At 34.1% G+C, this 14,407-nt stretch overlaps 1 protein-coding gene and 1 non-coding gene across 3 annotated transcripts in view; one reads left to right on the top strand and one right to left on the bottom strand.

The window, feature by feature from the left end:
* LOC118747910 (serine/threonine-protein kinase NLK2) overlaps positions 1 to 14,407 on the top strand; it is a 337,056-nt gene that overhangs the window by 163,485 nt on the left and 159,164 nt on the right. The gene's annotated exons all lie outside the window — the stretch shown is intronic.
* On the bottom strand, positions 6,475 to 6,547 carry Trnaa-agc. The gene has a single exon. It is a non-coding gene; the product is annotated as a tRNA-Ala (tRNA).

Here is a 14,407-nt window from a genome sequence, read left to right on the forward strand (position 1 = left end):
TTTTAAAAAAAAAGTTATCAAGCTCTTAAAAAATCACCCGTTACATGCCCTCAATTTCAAACTGTTCTAAATTTGCACGATTTTCGAATAATCCTAAGCAGATTGTTGGACGCCAAAGAACGGTAAAATTTCTCATACCAAATTCTTGCACAGAAGCGCAAAAAGTGTTCCACCTTCCCATCCTCTTCAAGGCAGAATGGGCAAATGCGGTTGTCATGTACGCTTATCACAGTCAGCTGTTTGTGCCACGTGAAGTGACCAGTCAGCAGTCCAACAAGTTGCCTGTGAAATAAGAAAAAAAAAAATCAGATATACCTTTTGTAATTGAAGGCAACCTGCAGCCCCTCGATGCCTCCCAGTCATTGCTGAGCGAAGTATTCACCCAGGTCGACCCACTTAGTTGTACAATTTAGGTAGCCTAGCAATGGATTCAAAAATCATGTTTATTTCAAACATATCGTATGGAACTCTTAAATAGACTGTTTGTCTACTTTTTCAACTTCAAATTCGATCCTAATTTTTTTATAAGCCATTTGAGAAGTGGAAATGCACCTAATGTTGCATACTTGTAGGCGGAACATTTGCGCAGTAAACAAAAATGAGGAAAGGCACGCATAGATGGAAACCAATTCGGCGCATGTGATAATGAAAGATCAAAGAGTAATTTAAAACAGCGGGCCCCACAAGCACTGCTGCTCAACCGAATCTGAGCTTGTCAGAATTGCGGAGCACACGCAATTAGACTGGACTGACTCTGGGACGACTACTTCTCTGGCATTGCTCGGCACTAGCAAAACGGAGAGCAAAAGCTCTTGAGAGTTATTTTTTTGATGATCTGGATGTGATGAAGGCAATAGATATCAGGGGCTTATACACTTATCCACGTTTTCGCTGAATTCAAAGTGGTTTTTAGGGGAACGGGGTTAATCATGCTATATTACAAAGAATACTGATTCTAACGGAGTCCCACAAGAGACTATCTATCGCTCAACCTAATCTAAATAACCTCAACAAGCGTTGGGTGTTCAAAGTTCGGTTCCGCCTTGTTTTTTATATAATTTTTTTTTACCACAGCTACGCTTGTTATTTTATCTGCATTTTTTTAATTTTCAGGGCCATTATTCACAGCTTACTATTAGTGAAGTCGCGTTTCGGTTTACCTTTAATTATATTTTCATCAAAAAAAAAAACGACAGGTTACACACTTTTTGGTTTACAGCCGTCGCACAATTTGATTGAATAATAAAATAATAAAGCAAAAAGGCAGTAATCTTTTTAAGTTTCCTAATATTTCACATTTTTTATTTTCCATTTTTTTTTTTGTAACTTTTAATTGAGTTGCCAGCTGCCTAGTTTTTTTTTGACAACTCAATTCACCCTTGCCAAATACCCTTCAACACACTACGCGCATTGTCATAATTTTAGCGACAATTCTATTTACATAACATTCGCAAAAAGAGCAAAAAAAAAAAATAATAAAAAGTATAAACCAGTTCGTTTGGATTTGCTTGTTTTGCTGTAATTTATGACGTTTTAGCTTAATGCAGGCGCACAAGTCACTCACCTCAACCCTTTTTTGGTTATACATAGCTGAACCTGAGATCTACGACAATTTACAATTTCCCACAACACACACACATTCGCACATCAGTTAGTCTCGCTTGCCATTTAACTTTTGCTATTTGCTATTTACCATATTTGCTGCGTTATTTATGGCACTTTACTATTCCATAAGGCTTTGTCTTTTTTTTCATTTGCTTTTTTTTTTGGTTTGTTTCAAATTGATTTGGTGTTTTAATTTGTTGGCTAACAAGTTGAACTAGCCCATCTGTTGGCGTTTAAACAAACGCTGATTAGTGATCAAAATTTTTATCAGTTTTATTCTCGATTTTGTTTAATAAAATTTGCATTTAAACAATTCAATTTAATTGCAGGCATTTGATGCCCCTAAGCCGCTTATTGAGTTGTGTGAATCGCAATTGTCAACGTGCATTTATTAAACATAAAAAAAACTATTTCTTTACATTTATTTATTTTAAGTGCAATACTTGAGGTTTTGTAAATCTATGTTTTTATTTATGTGCCATAAAAAAATTTTATTCTCTTGACAATTCCCAATGATTTTGGAAAATGCCTACCAAAAAAACAATATCCCCATCATTACTTGTAAGTGCCCATGAGGTATTTCTGTCAGAAAACCCTCGCTGCTTGGCTGTTAAAAATTGTTAAGGAAGACTACTTAAATGCATTAAAAAAAACACTTACATATATGTAATGAAATACTATGCTGCTAGTATCACTTTCGAACGCTTCATAATTGAGACCCTTTCACTTTAGTTGGAGCATATTTTATGAAGAGGCTAAAGGTCTGATTGTGCATACTTTGCATAACTTCGCACAATCACTGGTACTACTGCAATTGAAACGTCACTTGGGAATGAAGACGCCCACCACCGTAGGGGGCGAAAATGATAAATGTTATCCAATTTTAATGAAATTCGGTTTGTATATTTTTTTAGCCAGAAAAAGTTAAATTTGCCACGTGGAACGAATCGCATGAATTAAGTGGTCTTCTGATTAACTTAGCTTTCGCGCTAACATCAAAATTATTCATACATATTAGACAAAGTTCAACTTCTAATAAATGTAGTTAGAGGGAGTCATTCAATACCTTACTTCAATGGTCGCATTGACCTTTTTGCTTAGCTCAGCTGAATAGCAGTTCAAATCAAAAGGCAGCATATCCATTTAGCCTCAATACGAATTAGTTTAGTTTACTAGTTATTTTTTATTTTCTTACTTGTAAATAATTTATTATCTCTGTGAAAAAATTCTTAAAAATCAGTAAATAATTTCGCTGAATTGTTCTCAAATAATTTGCATCTAAAGCATTCCAGCTCACTCATTCATTTACACCACCACTTCACCACTACACCTTGCGCACACTTCAAATAAATTTCAAATGAATTGGCGGCCGATTGTCAAAAATGCAAAATTCGCATTAAATTCGCATATCTGGCAAATTATAGACGAAATGGTTACAATTTTTAATGGCTGGCTTATTGCTTGTTGCAGCAGCAAAACACCCAACAACAGCAACGCCATTAGTCAAAAAACATAACTAACAGCTTTATTCATTTGCATTTATTTGCTGTTTATTGCCATCATTAAAATGTCTAAGCGAAATGCATTTTTTTTTTGTTCTGCATTTTGTTTTCGTTAACCAGTTTGCATGTGAACAGCAAGCTCTGACGCTTAATTGAAAAAAAAAAAACTAGAAAACACAACCTCACACACACACACACACAATTGGACGATGAAGCGACAACCCAGCCAGCAAAGAAACGTAAATTTTTGCCGACAGTGCAGTTTAGCTCAATTTTCAGTATCCGGAAAACGTTCGAAACGTTCGAAAAAGATGATGTCATTTGAAAGCAATAATTGTATTTTATTTGCTCAAGCTAAACATTTGAAAGCATGCGTAGTCAGCCGGCAGTGGCTGAGCGTGCAGAGGAGTGTGCCGCTTCCAGAAGGTGCCGGGTTCGAATTCCGTCAGGCGCTTCCTAATTTTATTTTATTTCTTTTAAACCCTGAAAAAGTATCTGTGAAGTGCAGAAGGAAAGCATATTGAACAAAAATTCAATCAGACAAATTTCAGAAAAAAAACATATATACAAATAATTATATATATCCATAATGTTCACGGAAATGGATCTAAAGATTTTGATGAAATTTTGTACACAGAGGATGTTTTGGATTTTAAGGTTATCTGAAAGGCACTACATATCTCCGAGAATACGCGTATAAGCTTGCCACCTGTTCGAAATTAGTTACATATTAATTAAGACATCATAATATGGGTATCAAATGGAAGGTATTTTAAAGATGCCTAATTAAAAAATATTTTTAAAAGTGTTGCCACCTATTTTGAATCGCAAATTTATTTTTTTTAGAAAAAAAGGTAAAATATTTCTTTACTATGCATGGGCACCAAGAGAAGGTTCTTAAACAATGCCTTCCCTATATACAAAATGTTATCGCTTAGGATAATAATGTAAGCTTGCCACTTATTTTCGATTCTACACAATTTATCTAAAACATCGCAATATGGATATCAAATGAAAGGTATTGTGGCGAACTTTGGTCAGAAAATATTTCCCATCAGGGTTGCCATGCTTCTATTTAATACAAATTTTTATTTTGTTAATTTCAAACAGCATTTTTTTAATGTATTCACATTACATATACGCTCAAGATATGTACCATTCATTCCAGCGTATTTCGGAATAGGGTTGCCACCTAAATTTTGGTTTAAAAAATTTACTTAATAGATATCGAAATCCATTTTTTTCCAAAATGTGTTTTTTTTAAGCTATCCAAATCTTGAAAACTTTAAAAAGTATATGCGCTCCGGGCAAAGCTCGGTCAACCTGGTACTGGAATCCGTAAACGGACAAAAATCCGCACTTCATCCACTTTTTTGTCCTTTTTCGGATCGGATTTCGGATTTTTTGCGGGCTGGGAATGCACTCGCTTCGCGCTGATGTTTGCGTAAACAAATTACTAAAGCAAAAGTACAAATAGGAAATAAAAATTAAATTGCAGTGCATAAACAGTAAATACAAACATGCTAACAAATTAAGTGCATACATACATACATACATACATACACATGTACTTCCGTAGATGAACAATGGCAATACACAAGGCGGGGAGAGAAGAAGCGAGGAAGGAGGGAAACATCGACGACAACCAGACGTAAATCATTTTTGTACATTGAAAATCGACTCATTTTCTTTTATACTACAATTAGTTTATTGTTGCTTTTTGTTTTTGTGCACTTTTGGCTTGCTGCACTGCTTAGCAGTTGGTGGGTGGGTGGTGGCGAAGGTGAGTTGGATTGGATTGCAAGTGTACGCTTGGGATTTCTTTATTGCTTTGCAGCTGATTATCCTCATCAACGGCTACTGTATAACATTTCGTAAAGTGTTGTTTGTTTTTTTTGGTGTGACACGCATGCGTACATACATATGTGGCAGGTGTGTGTTTGTACTGGTGTCGAAGTGCAATACTAGTTTGTTAATTGCATTGCAACTAATTGCATTTCAATTAGACGCTGTCTACAAACACAGCCATACATAAGAGCATATGTATTAAATTATACCAATGATTTGGGTTTTCCCACATGTACAGTGTGTTAAAATTGTATGGTATTTTATAAACTAAATTATCTGATTTACAGAAAAGCTAATTAAAATTTAATTCAAAGCAATGCATTTGTGCTTGCACGGAGATATCGTAGAAAATTAAAGAATTCCTAAGAGAGTTAGACATTTTATTTAAAGGGCAACTGTACTAAAAATTGTATCCCAAAGAAAATACAGTGACTCAAACAAGTGTTGCCATGCTTTTTTTACATTTACAATGATTTTCAAGTAAAATTTTTCTTTGAAAATATGATTCTTGCTTCAATCAAAATCATGTGAATCGAAGTTTCAAACTTGATACAAAATTGAGAAAAATTCAAACAAATTTCATCAAAATTTCCAACCTTTTAACCTGGAATTTTTGGAAAATTTTTGGGTATGTATTCAGTTTTATAGCCCATAAAATTTTAAATCATTAAAAAATAAATATTTTTATAAAAAATGTGATTTTTTAAACGATTGAAATTTGGCACTAAAATTAAATTTAGAAGTTTTTATGAAATTTTTTTGATTTTTTGGAAATTTTGTATAAAGTTTGAAACCCTGATTTATATGGATTTGATTAAGGAATAAACAATATTTTGATTAAGAAATATGTACCAACAAAATTTGAACTTGAAAAACATTGTGACATTCAATTCAGTTCAACTCAGCTCAGCCTAATTCAAATGAATTTATTCAATTCCGTTTATTTCACTACTTTCATTTCACCCAATCCAATTCATTCATTCATTTCATCTCAATGAATTCCAATTGAATGAAATTTTAATTTTTGAAATCTGTTTTACTGCTTCTTGCACACTGTGCCTGCTTTCACATTACCTGCGGTTGAAAGTGTTAGCTTTGATGTAAACCAATGTCAATTATGCATAGCGACAGTCACAAAAATGTTATAAACCAATGGCAGGCTTGTGGCAATTTAGGTTTAGGTTTTGGTCAATCCTTTATTAAAGCATATAAAGACTATGACTGACTAACTTTTGAAATTAAGTCAAAAAATAAAATAATAATGCATAGAAAGCAATTTATCTGCTTAGTTGAAAGAAATATGCTAAACAAAATATGAGGTTGATAAAAATTTAATTTATAAATTGAACTTAAAAATTTTAAGCATGAACTGAATTTTTAGGTTAATATTTTATTAATAATTTCTCTTTTTTTCCTTTTCTTTGCAGGTAAGCAAACGCAACTTGATTTCACATTTCTCTAAAAAAAGAGCGCAACTAAAAATTTGGATAGAAAAATTAAAAAAAAAAAAACTTAATTTTGGAGATGCGGGGCATCGATCCCCGTACCTCTCACATGCTAAGCGAGCGCTCTACCATCTGAGCTACATCCCCTTGTTTTGGTTCGATCGCAAAAGTGCCCACACAGCTGGTCAACGCAAGACACTCGTATCAGTGTACCTATGAATGTACTATATTAAGGCCGCCAACATTCGGAAGTAACAACAAAAACAAAAACAAAAATAAAAATAGCGCAGCTGTGGCTTATCGCCCGCACAAGCAAATGCTTATTAAAACGCAAGCTTTTCGCTAGCTTGTAGCGTAAGTAAATACAAATACAATTCCATATAAACATTTGTATGGCAAACTACTTATGCCTCGTTTGACATCGACTTCACTGTGCATTTGTTTGTGTTAAGCTTTTATCATCTTAGAGCTTTCTCGCGGCTATTTTTAGTGCGTTTACCTGTCTTGTGTTTTGCTTTATTTATCACTGCCGAATCGTTGATTTTATGCGTGCCATAATGCCCATTAAACACGCGCCCCGATTGCTCGTCTCTAGCTGCGGGTGCTTCAGTGCGTATACGTAATTTTTATTTTTTGTTGCCGGATATGGAAGCATTTGTGTAAGTGAATTCTTTGCACAATGATTTTATTTGTGTTTCTTATTATTATTTTACTTTTATTTCCAATAATGCTTTAAATGCCTAAAGCGTGGAAATGCGGTAAAAGTAGTGTTTGCAGCTGTGTATGTATAGGTAACACCGCGCGACAATAAATTTTACACACACAAAAATTAATTTAATTCGCGAAACTATGGGTAAATTATGGTAAAACTGCGTGCTTAGTTTCTCTCTCTCTGATGTCAGGATTTTTTTTAAAAGGACTTTGAAATTTAAAAAATATGATTATTTCAAATAATTTTTTTAAAAATTCAGTGCAATGTAGGAAAACAATAAGGGCACCATATAAAATAAAAAATTCAGTAGAATTAGCCGTTATAGCCGCATCGTTGATGATCCCCGCATAAGCTGCTACAAATAGTAGTAAACGTGTTTCGATTTTGCTAAAATTTTATACATGCAGTAGCTTTGCTTAGGAGCAAGGAAATATTAAAAATGGCATACATTACCGAGCTGACATGCCCACTACACTAGGGGGCGGAATTGGCAAATATTAATCGACTTTGATAAAATTAGGTTTGTATCTAAGTATTCACCAGAAATACTTAAATCTGAAAGATGGTCAAAATCGACCCACTGACCGCCCACCAATCATAAAAACTTTATAAAAACCAAATTTTATTAAAATTGGACCACATCTAGCATATCCGCCCCCTTATGTACTGGCCGAGGAAGTTCGCCATTCTATAAAATTTTGTGTTATTCTTTATTCTCAGTAGAAATCGGATCTGAATTACTACTTTTTGCCAAAGCTATTTATATTCAGTACGAGCAAAAATTATCTGCACTTAAAGTTGCTAAGCCATTTAGGTTCGTGTAATCTAATCAGGCGAGACGTTACCTAAGGAAATTAATACTAGAATTTCGCTTAATTTAAGCCCCCTTAAGCAGGGATTTTCTTCAAAAACCCCTCGATTGCAATGTTTTCGTTTGCCCGTCAAACTGTTTTAAATATACGATATATTCGAATAAAATGGGTTCCAATGAGCTATGAGATTTATTTACCAATACATAGCTACACAAACAAGCTTTCTGCCATCTTATTTACATACATATACACATGCATTGCCGATCACAGTGTAGGGTGTTTGTACGTCGAATCTGGGACCATTTGTCTCGTTTGTTCAAAGAGACATAGTTTAGAAAATCTTCAGGAATTCGATGGGTCGTCTCAGTTATAGCTTTGATGGCCGAAGAGGGGTTGTCAAACGTTTGCCACGGTCGTCATCAAAAGAAGTTCTCAGCCGAGCCTTTCTGAGCCTTTTTGGAGACTGGGACATAAGTATGTATGTAGGTGGATACTAACAAATTTTTAATTTCTTCTTTTTACGTATACAAAACTAAAAAAAAAGTCTATAAGAAAGCAATAAAAATCATTATTTTCAAATCTATTTTATTTAATTATTAAAAGGGAATATAATTATAAATAATTATACTACCTACGAAAAAATATAACAGCACTAGCTACAGTGCCTTCGGCTGTTTCAAATCTAATTTGAGCAGCTCCTTTGAAAACACCGATAATAATAATAGTTCAAAGCTCAACGCAACTTAAATTGCAACGACTTTGACACAAAAATTGACAACCATGGCAAATGCAAAGGTGAGCGTGTCCACTGCCCAAAGATCATAAAAATTAGTTACCTATTCTTCTCATATGAACCGTTGTCTCATCTTGGCTCACTTATGCTAGCCAGCAACCATTCATAACCAGTCAAATGATTGCCTGCACCGACAACATATGGAAGACGCGCACAGTGCCGCCTAAGTGGGCAAAAATCGAAAAAATGTTTGTCTGCGATGTGAACGTGTTTGGTATTTTTGGATAGGTAATTTATCCGCGAAAAAGAATTATATAGAAATTTCGCTGTAAAAAATAATAACGTGCCGCCAGGAAGCCACTAAAGTTGACAAATTTTATACTAGGAATATTAATAAGAGCATAGCCATACGTAAGCTCTTCACCGAAATAAAGGTCAAAAATAAATTCTTTGAAATAAAATGTTGGTTTGAGCTACAGGATTAAAATTTTTGGAATAGAATTAAACACAGGGTGTCCCTGCGGTATTCCAGGAAAACATTTTTTTTAATCAACACTTAAAAAAATGCTAAATTTAAATTGTATGAATAAAAAATATATGTAAAAATATGTTATTTTTTATTATTTTATTAATGGTATGGGTTTTGAGCTTTCAAAAGAAGAAATAAAAACCCGCTCGTTTTTTGCACTTTTTGAAGAAATGCGTTTTTTGCTAATGCATGAATGAATTTTTTAACAGTGCCATCAGATCTGCACGATTCGTTCTATATTCAAAAATGAAGTGGCAGATTAGAAGGCTTGACCTTTAGACAATAGAGGTAAATTTTTTTTAGAGTTGCCACCTGTTAAAAAATTAAATTCAAATTTTTTAATAAGTTAAATGAATTATTAAGAGATGAGTATCAATCGAAATGTGTATGAAAAGGAATTATTTCTTAACTACATGTAGGGGGTTGCCACCTGTTAAAAAATCAGATTCCTTTGGAATTAAAGGAATTGGGTTATTTAAATATACAGGTATCACCATATGAGAGTCAGACGAAAGAGGTTTAACAGCCAGTTTCACCAAACTATTTAAGTGGAAATTAACTTTAATTTAATTTTTTATTTAAATCTCATTTTAATTATTTTCAGTTTCAATAAACTATTTATTTAAGTGAGTAAAAAGTGGTTGTAAAACAGACTAGGACTAGCTTTCGTTTTCATTTGTACTGAGAGCTTTTGAAAGCTTTGGCACGCTGTGTTGTAAAAGCAGGGCTGGTATACAAGTAAGCAGCAGTTACACAATGATCAGGTGATTAATCGTGTAACACCTCTGAGTGTGGTTATTCTGATTTAACTTTTATTTAAGTGCAGAGCATAGGTCACTTAAATCAAAATTAAAATTGATTGGTGAAACCGAAAATTCGAAAATTAAAGTTAATTTCCACTTAAATAGTTTGGTGAAACTGGCTGTAAGAAGGTTTTAGCTTGCAAATACTACGAAAAGGGTTGCCACGTGTTTGTAAAGTCAAATTTAGTTAAACTGAAATAATAATGTCAAACCAATGTTTACGAAATCGTATTTGTTATTTTATTACAAATACATACATTGCTAATCAGTGACTTGCTCTGATTACATTCCTTTTAAATTCCTAGACTCTTAAATTAACTAAGGAATATTTTTAATCTTCACTTATTTGTTGCTTAATATGTCCAATTTTTTCTTTTATCTCATACCCATATTGATATAAATATTTCAGTTATCTTATTTCCCTAATTAAAGTGAAGTTGATTTTTTAGACATGTGGCAACCCTTCTACGTGTCGTTTAAAAGTAAAGAATTTTCAAAACCATTTAAATTGATACCCATATTATAATATCTAGTTCATTTAACTTATTAAATAATTGTAATAAAATTTGTAACAGGTGGCAACCCGTTTAAAAAAAAATAAAACTTTATTACACATCATTTGACATCTTACTTTCGAAAATAGAACGAACTATATGTACATACCTATGTAAATGCCCCAAGAACCCAAATTTTCAACTTCAAACTGTATTTACAGTGAAAGTATGAAAGTTATCAAAAAATTTCATTTTTGAATTTAGCGTCACCAATTTTAATTAGGAAGCGAATTTTCGTTTAAATTCGTCCATAATTCAATTTTTGCCCACATTTCTTATGGAAGGGAAGCACTGTAAGACGTAGTGAATAGCTGACGGCCAGTCGAATCAGTCAGCCAGTCAGGCAGCCGTATTTTTTTTTCTCTTCATAATAATCATAATAACTATAATTTGATGTGTTTTGTTTGCGATAATTTTGCATGTTCTTTTTGTAAAAACCATATTTTTTTTGTACTATCACTTTTCAATATAAACTGCACGGATGTTGAACACATGCCGTCGAAACCAAGAAGCAAACAACAGCAACAATAAAAGCAAAAGTCCATCAACAAAAAGTCTAGCAACTGTCGGTAACCATAAGCTGTTCAAACTCAACCAGAATACAAAAGTTAACCCAGTTCGAGACACGAAAGCAGCTGCAACATCAACATTTTGCATGCTGTGCCATTAAGCAAAGGGGGTTGGGGGCGCAAAGAGAATCGTGGAAGCAAGAAGGAAGCGAATGCAAAAAATATTAATAAAAATTACGAACATTAAAATGGCAACATTTTAGTGCAATATTTGTAGCTACGAGTATACACATAAATGTTGTATGTAGAGAACCTTAAAGCACCTAGTGTTAGTGGAGAGAGATGAGGGTTGTGCCAGAAAAAGGGTGACCCAAAAAAAAACTTTCAAAACATTAGAAAAATAGAAAGAAATGGGGTCAATCTTATTCATATATAGTGCCCTGTGAGTAATAGAAGTAATAGGCAGTTATGTATAAGGAATAGCAACAACAGCATCAGCTGTTGCAGCGTCTCGCTTGTCTGAATGAATGACTACTTATTTACCACTTGCATGACTGTATGACTGACTAGCCAACCAGTCGGCCTGACAAACCAACCAACTACATAAATAAGTTGGTAGTCGGACGTTCTCTTTCACTTCCCACAAAATACTACACACATACACACTGACATATATTCATTGTAACTGCTATAAATTATTTAATAAACCTACATATATGTATATGAGGTCATCGATATTGCCAATGCGGCTGGTGACGGTGACGGCGACGGCGACGACGACTTCGTCAGCATGCAATGTAGACGTCCAGCAGCTGTTGCTCTTTGATAGTCTGCAAATGGGACCACTTTGTTTTAATGCGCCTAGTTGGCAAGTGAGAGTTGTAATTGAAGCAGCTGTAATTCGATTTTCTTGCACTTTGTTGCATGTTCCAAGGGGGGAAGGGGGGCAACTTATTGGCATTGCGGTGTGCCCCCCATCCGAAGGGTTTGCAGCGCATATGAAGTAATGTGCTGGGCTTACAACACTTGCTGGCAGAATGACTGGCTATACTTAGCACCCTACTTGTAAGTGAACTGCTTAAAAGTAGGGCATTTAGTTGGCGCTCTGATTTACATCGATAGTATTCCAATGAATTGCGAAACTTAATATCAGAACGTGCTTGACTACGAACACTGAACGGTTTTTGATTGTTGCGAATTAGTTATGAATTGATTTGCTTGAATATGTTTGAAAACTGGTCAAATTTGAACTAAACAGCTAGGATTAAGTACATTTAACTGGTTAGTTACATGGGATCGTGCCTAGATTCGGGTATATTCACAGTCGAAACAAATTTGATTCTAGAGGGAGTAGCAGCAGATATTCCATTGAAAGTTATGCCAAAAAGCTCAAACTAACTTAAGTGTAGACTTTATTTTGACTATGAATACGGCTAATGAACTAGCTTACCAGGGGTGCTGATGAACGTCTGATATAGCCTTAGTCTAGCAAAATTTAAAAGAAAAGATGCAAACATTATTGCAACTTATCGAGCTTTAAGCATGGCTATGCTTTCATGGTGGACAGCAAAAGCTCCCATCAGCAATTATGGCTGACTTTTTGCTAACCTTAGCATGTTCCTAAATCAACGGCGGCTTAACAGCAGCCAGAAAAAAATTTTCAAATCAGCATTTTATTGCTGTTTGAAAAACGACTTTGAAAAAGCCTGTCTTGCCTTCTCAACACTCGACTGTTCCATTGATAGCGACTACCTGGCATGAATTACATTACTTCATAAAACCCAGAAATAGTGGCTGGAAGACACCAACCCTAAACCTTCTGTCTTTCTATGTCGTTCTTAAGTTCTCTGAATCTTTATCTCAGCTGACGTGCTCTCTTTGCTCAGCTCTCAGAGTTTGGGGCATAGGCAGAGTACTGTCTGTTTGAAGTCAACTTTGCCGCTTTCTGATCTATTTCTTCAGTGGAATTTCTAAGGATTTTATTTGCCCATAGACAGAGTTTAATGTTCCAACTCTTTTGTACCTATTTTAAACTGATATGGCACCTTCCTTTCTTAGCACTTGCAGGCAATTAGCATAGCGTCTATTTGAAGCCAATTTCGTCGCAGATCGCATATTCACTTTTTTCGTGTTAAGTTCAAAAATTGCAAGCAGTTCTTAATCCTCATAGACCGAGTTAAACGTAAAAGAAGCCTTTCCTTAGCTTTTAATCTGACTTTCAACCTCCATCCTAATTTTTTAAAACTTAGCCTTAATATTTAAAACTGTCACGAAAAATGGGCATTTTATCTATTTGCTGCTCCATATTTTTATGTATTAATATTGGAAGAGAACTATCGAAAGACGCTACACACTGGCCTGAGGTTAGGACTAAGAGTAAGCGAAGGAGGAAGCTGCAATTTCATTGAATTTTAGGTGTTTCAATTTTTCAATTACAGTACTGAAGTTGCCAAGTTCCAACAAAAAAAATTAAATTTTTCTATATCCTCTTAAGACTTGAACTTAAACCAATTAAGGTAGAATAACTGTTTTACATTTTCTGCCTTTTGGCGCATAAATAAAACATTTTTATAATTTTTTATATTAGTTCATTTTTAAATTTTTCACCATTTTTTTATATATTTTTTTTTAGTCCTAAATTTTATTTTTTATTTTTTATATTGGTTTATTAAAATTTGTAAAAATTTTTTTTTTTTATTACTGGAAGCACAATACCCCATAGGTAGCAACACAAATACCAGAAGGGAACCAGTTAATCCTTCGGCGCTCCTTTATCCTCCTGACAACCGATTCGCATCAATAAGGAATCCTAATTAAAACTACGTACAGTGAAACCTCGATATAAGGAAGTTGAAGGGGTTGGAAAAATACTTCGTTATAGTATCTATAGTTTCGTTATATTAATTTAATAGCAACACCTCGACACAACAAATAATGCAAAAATTTTTTTTTAAATTCGTTATAAGTAGTTAATTTTTTTTTAACGGGACTCAACATATTCAGAGGCTTTTGCTAACGTATTTCTTTAGTTCTATGGACTATTTTTGCATGGAAACTTTCGCAACAACGAGGTGTTTTCAGGCGACTCAGCAAAAATTTCGTTTTATTAAGTTTTTCGTTGTATCAAAGTTCGTTATACCTAGGTTTCACTGTAGATATTCGTTGCGGCGTCGAGCTACTTCTGGCCTCTTTTAAGTGGGTCAAAATTCTCACAAGCACATGTCTGGAACACTAATCGCAAAACAAAAACAAGGATTGTGAAATACTACTTATTTTAACTAACTTCTCAACAGTGCAACCTACTTTATCATGCCACATCAACGATAAAATCGACAGGCATGCTATTATTAACTTG

This window comes from Rhagoletis pomonella, unplaced genomic scaffold, assembly GCF_013731165.1.
Source record: "Rhagoletis pomonella isolate Grant_MI unplaced genomic scaffold, Rhpom_1.0 Rhpom_scaffold_00012, whole genome shotgun sequence".
Classification (NCBI taxonomy): Eukaryota; Metazoa; Arthropoda; class Insecta; order Diptera; family Tephritidae; genus Rhagoletis; species Rhagoletis pomonella.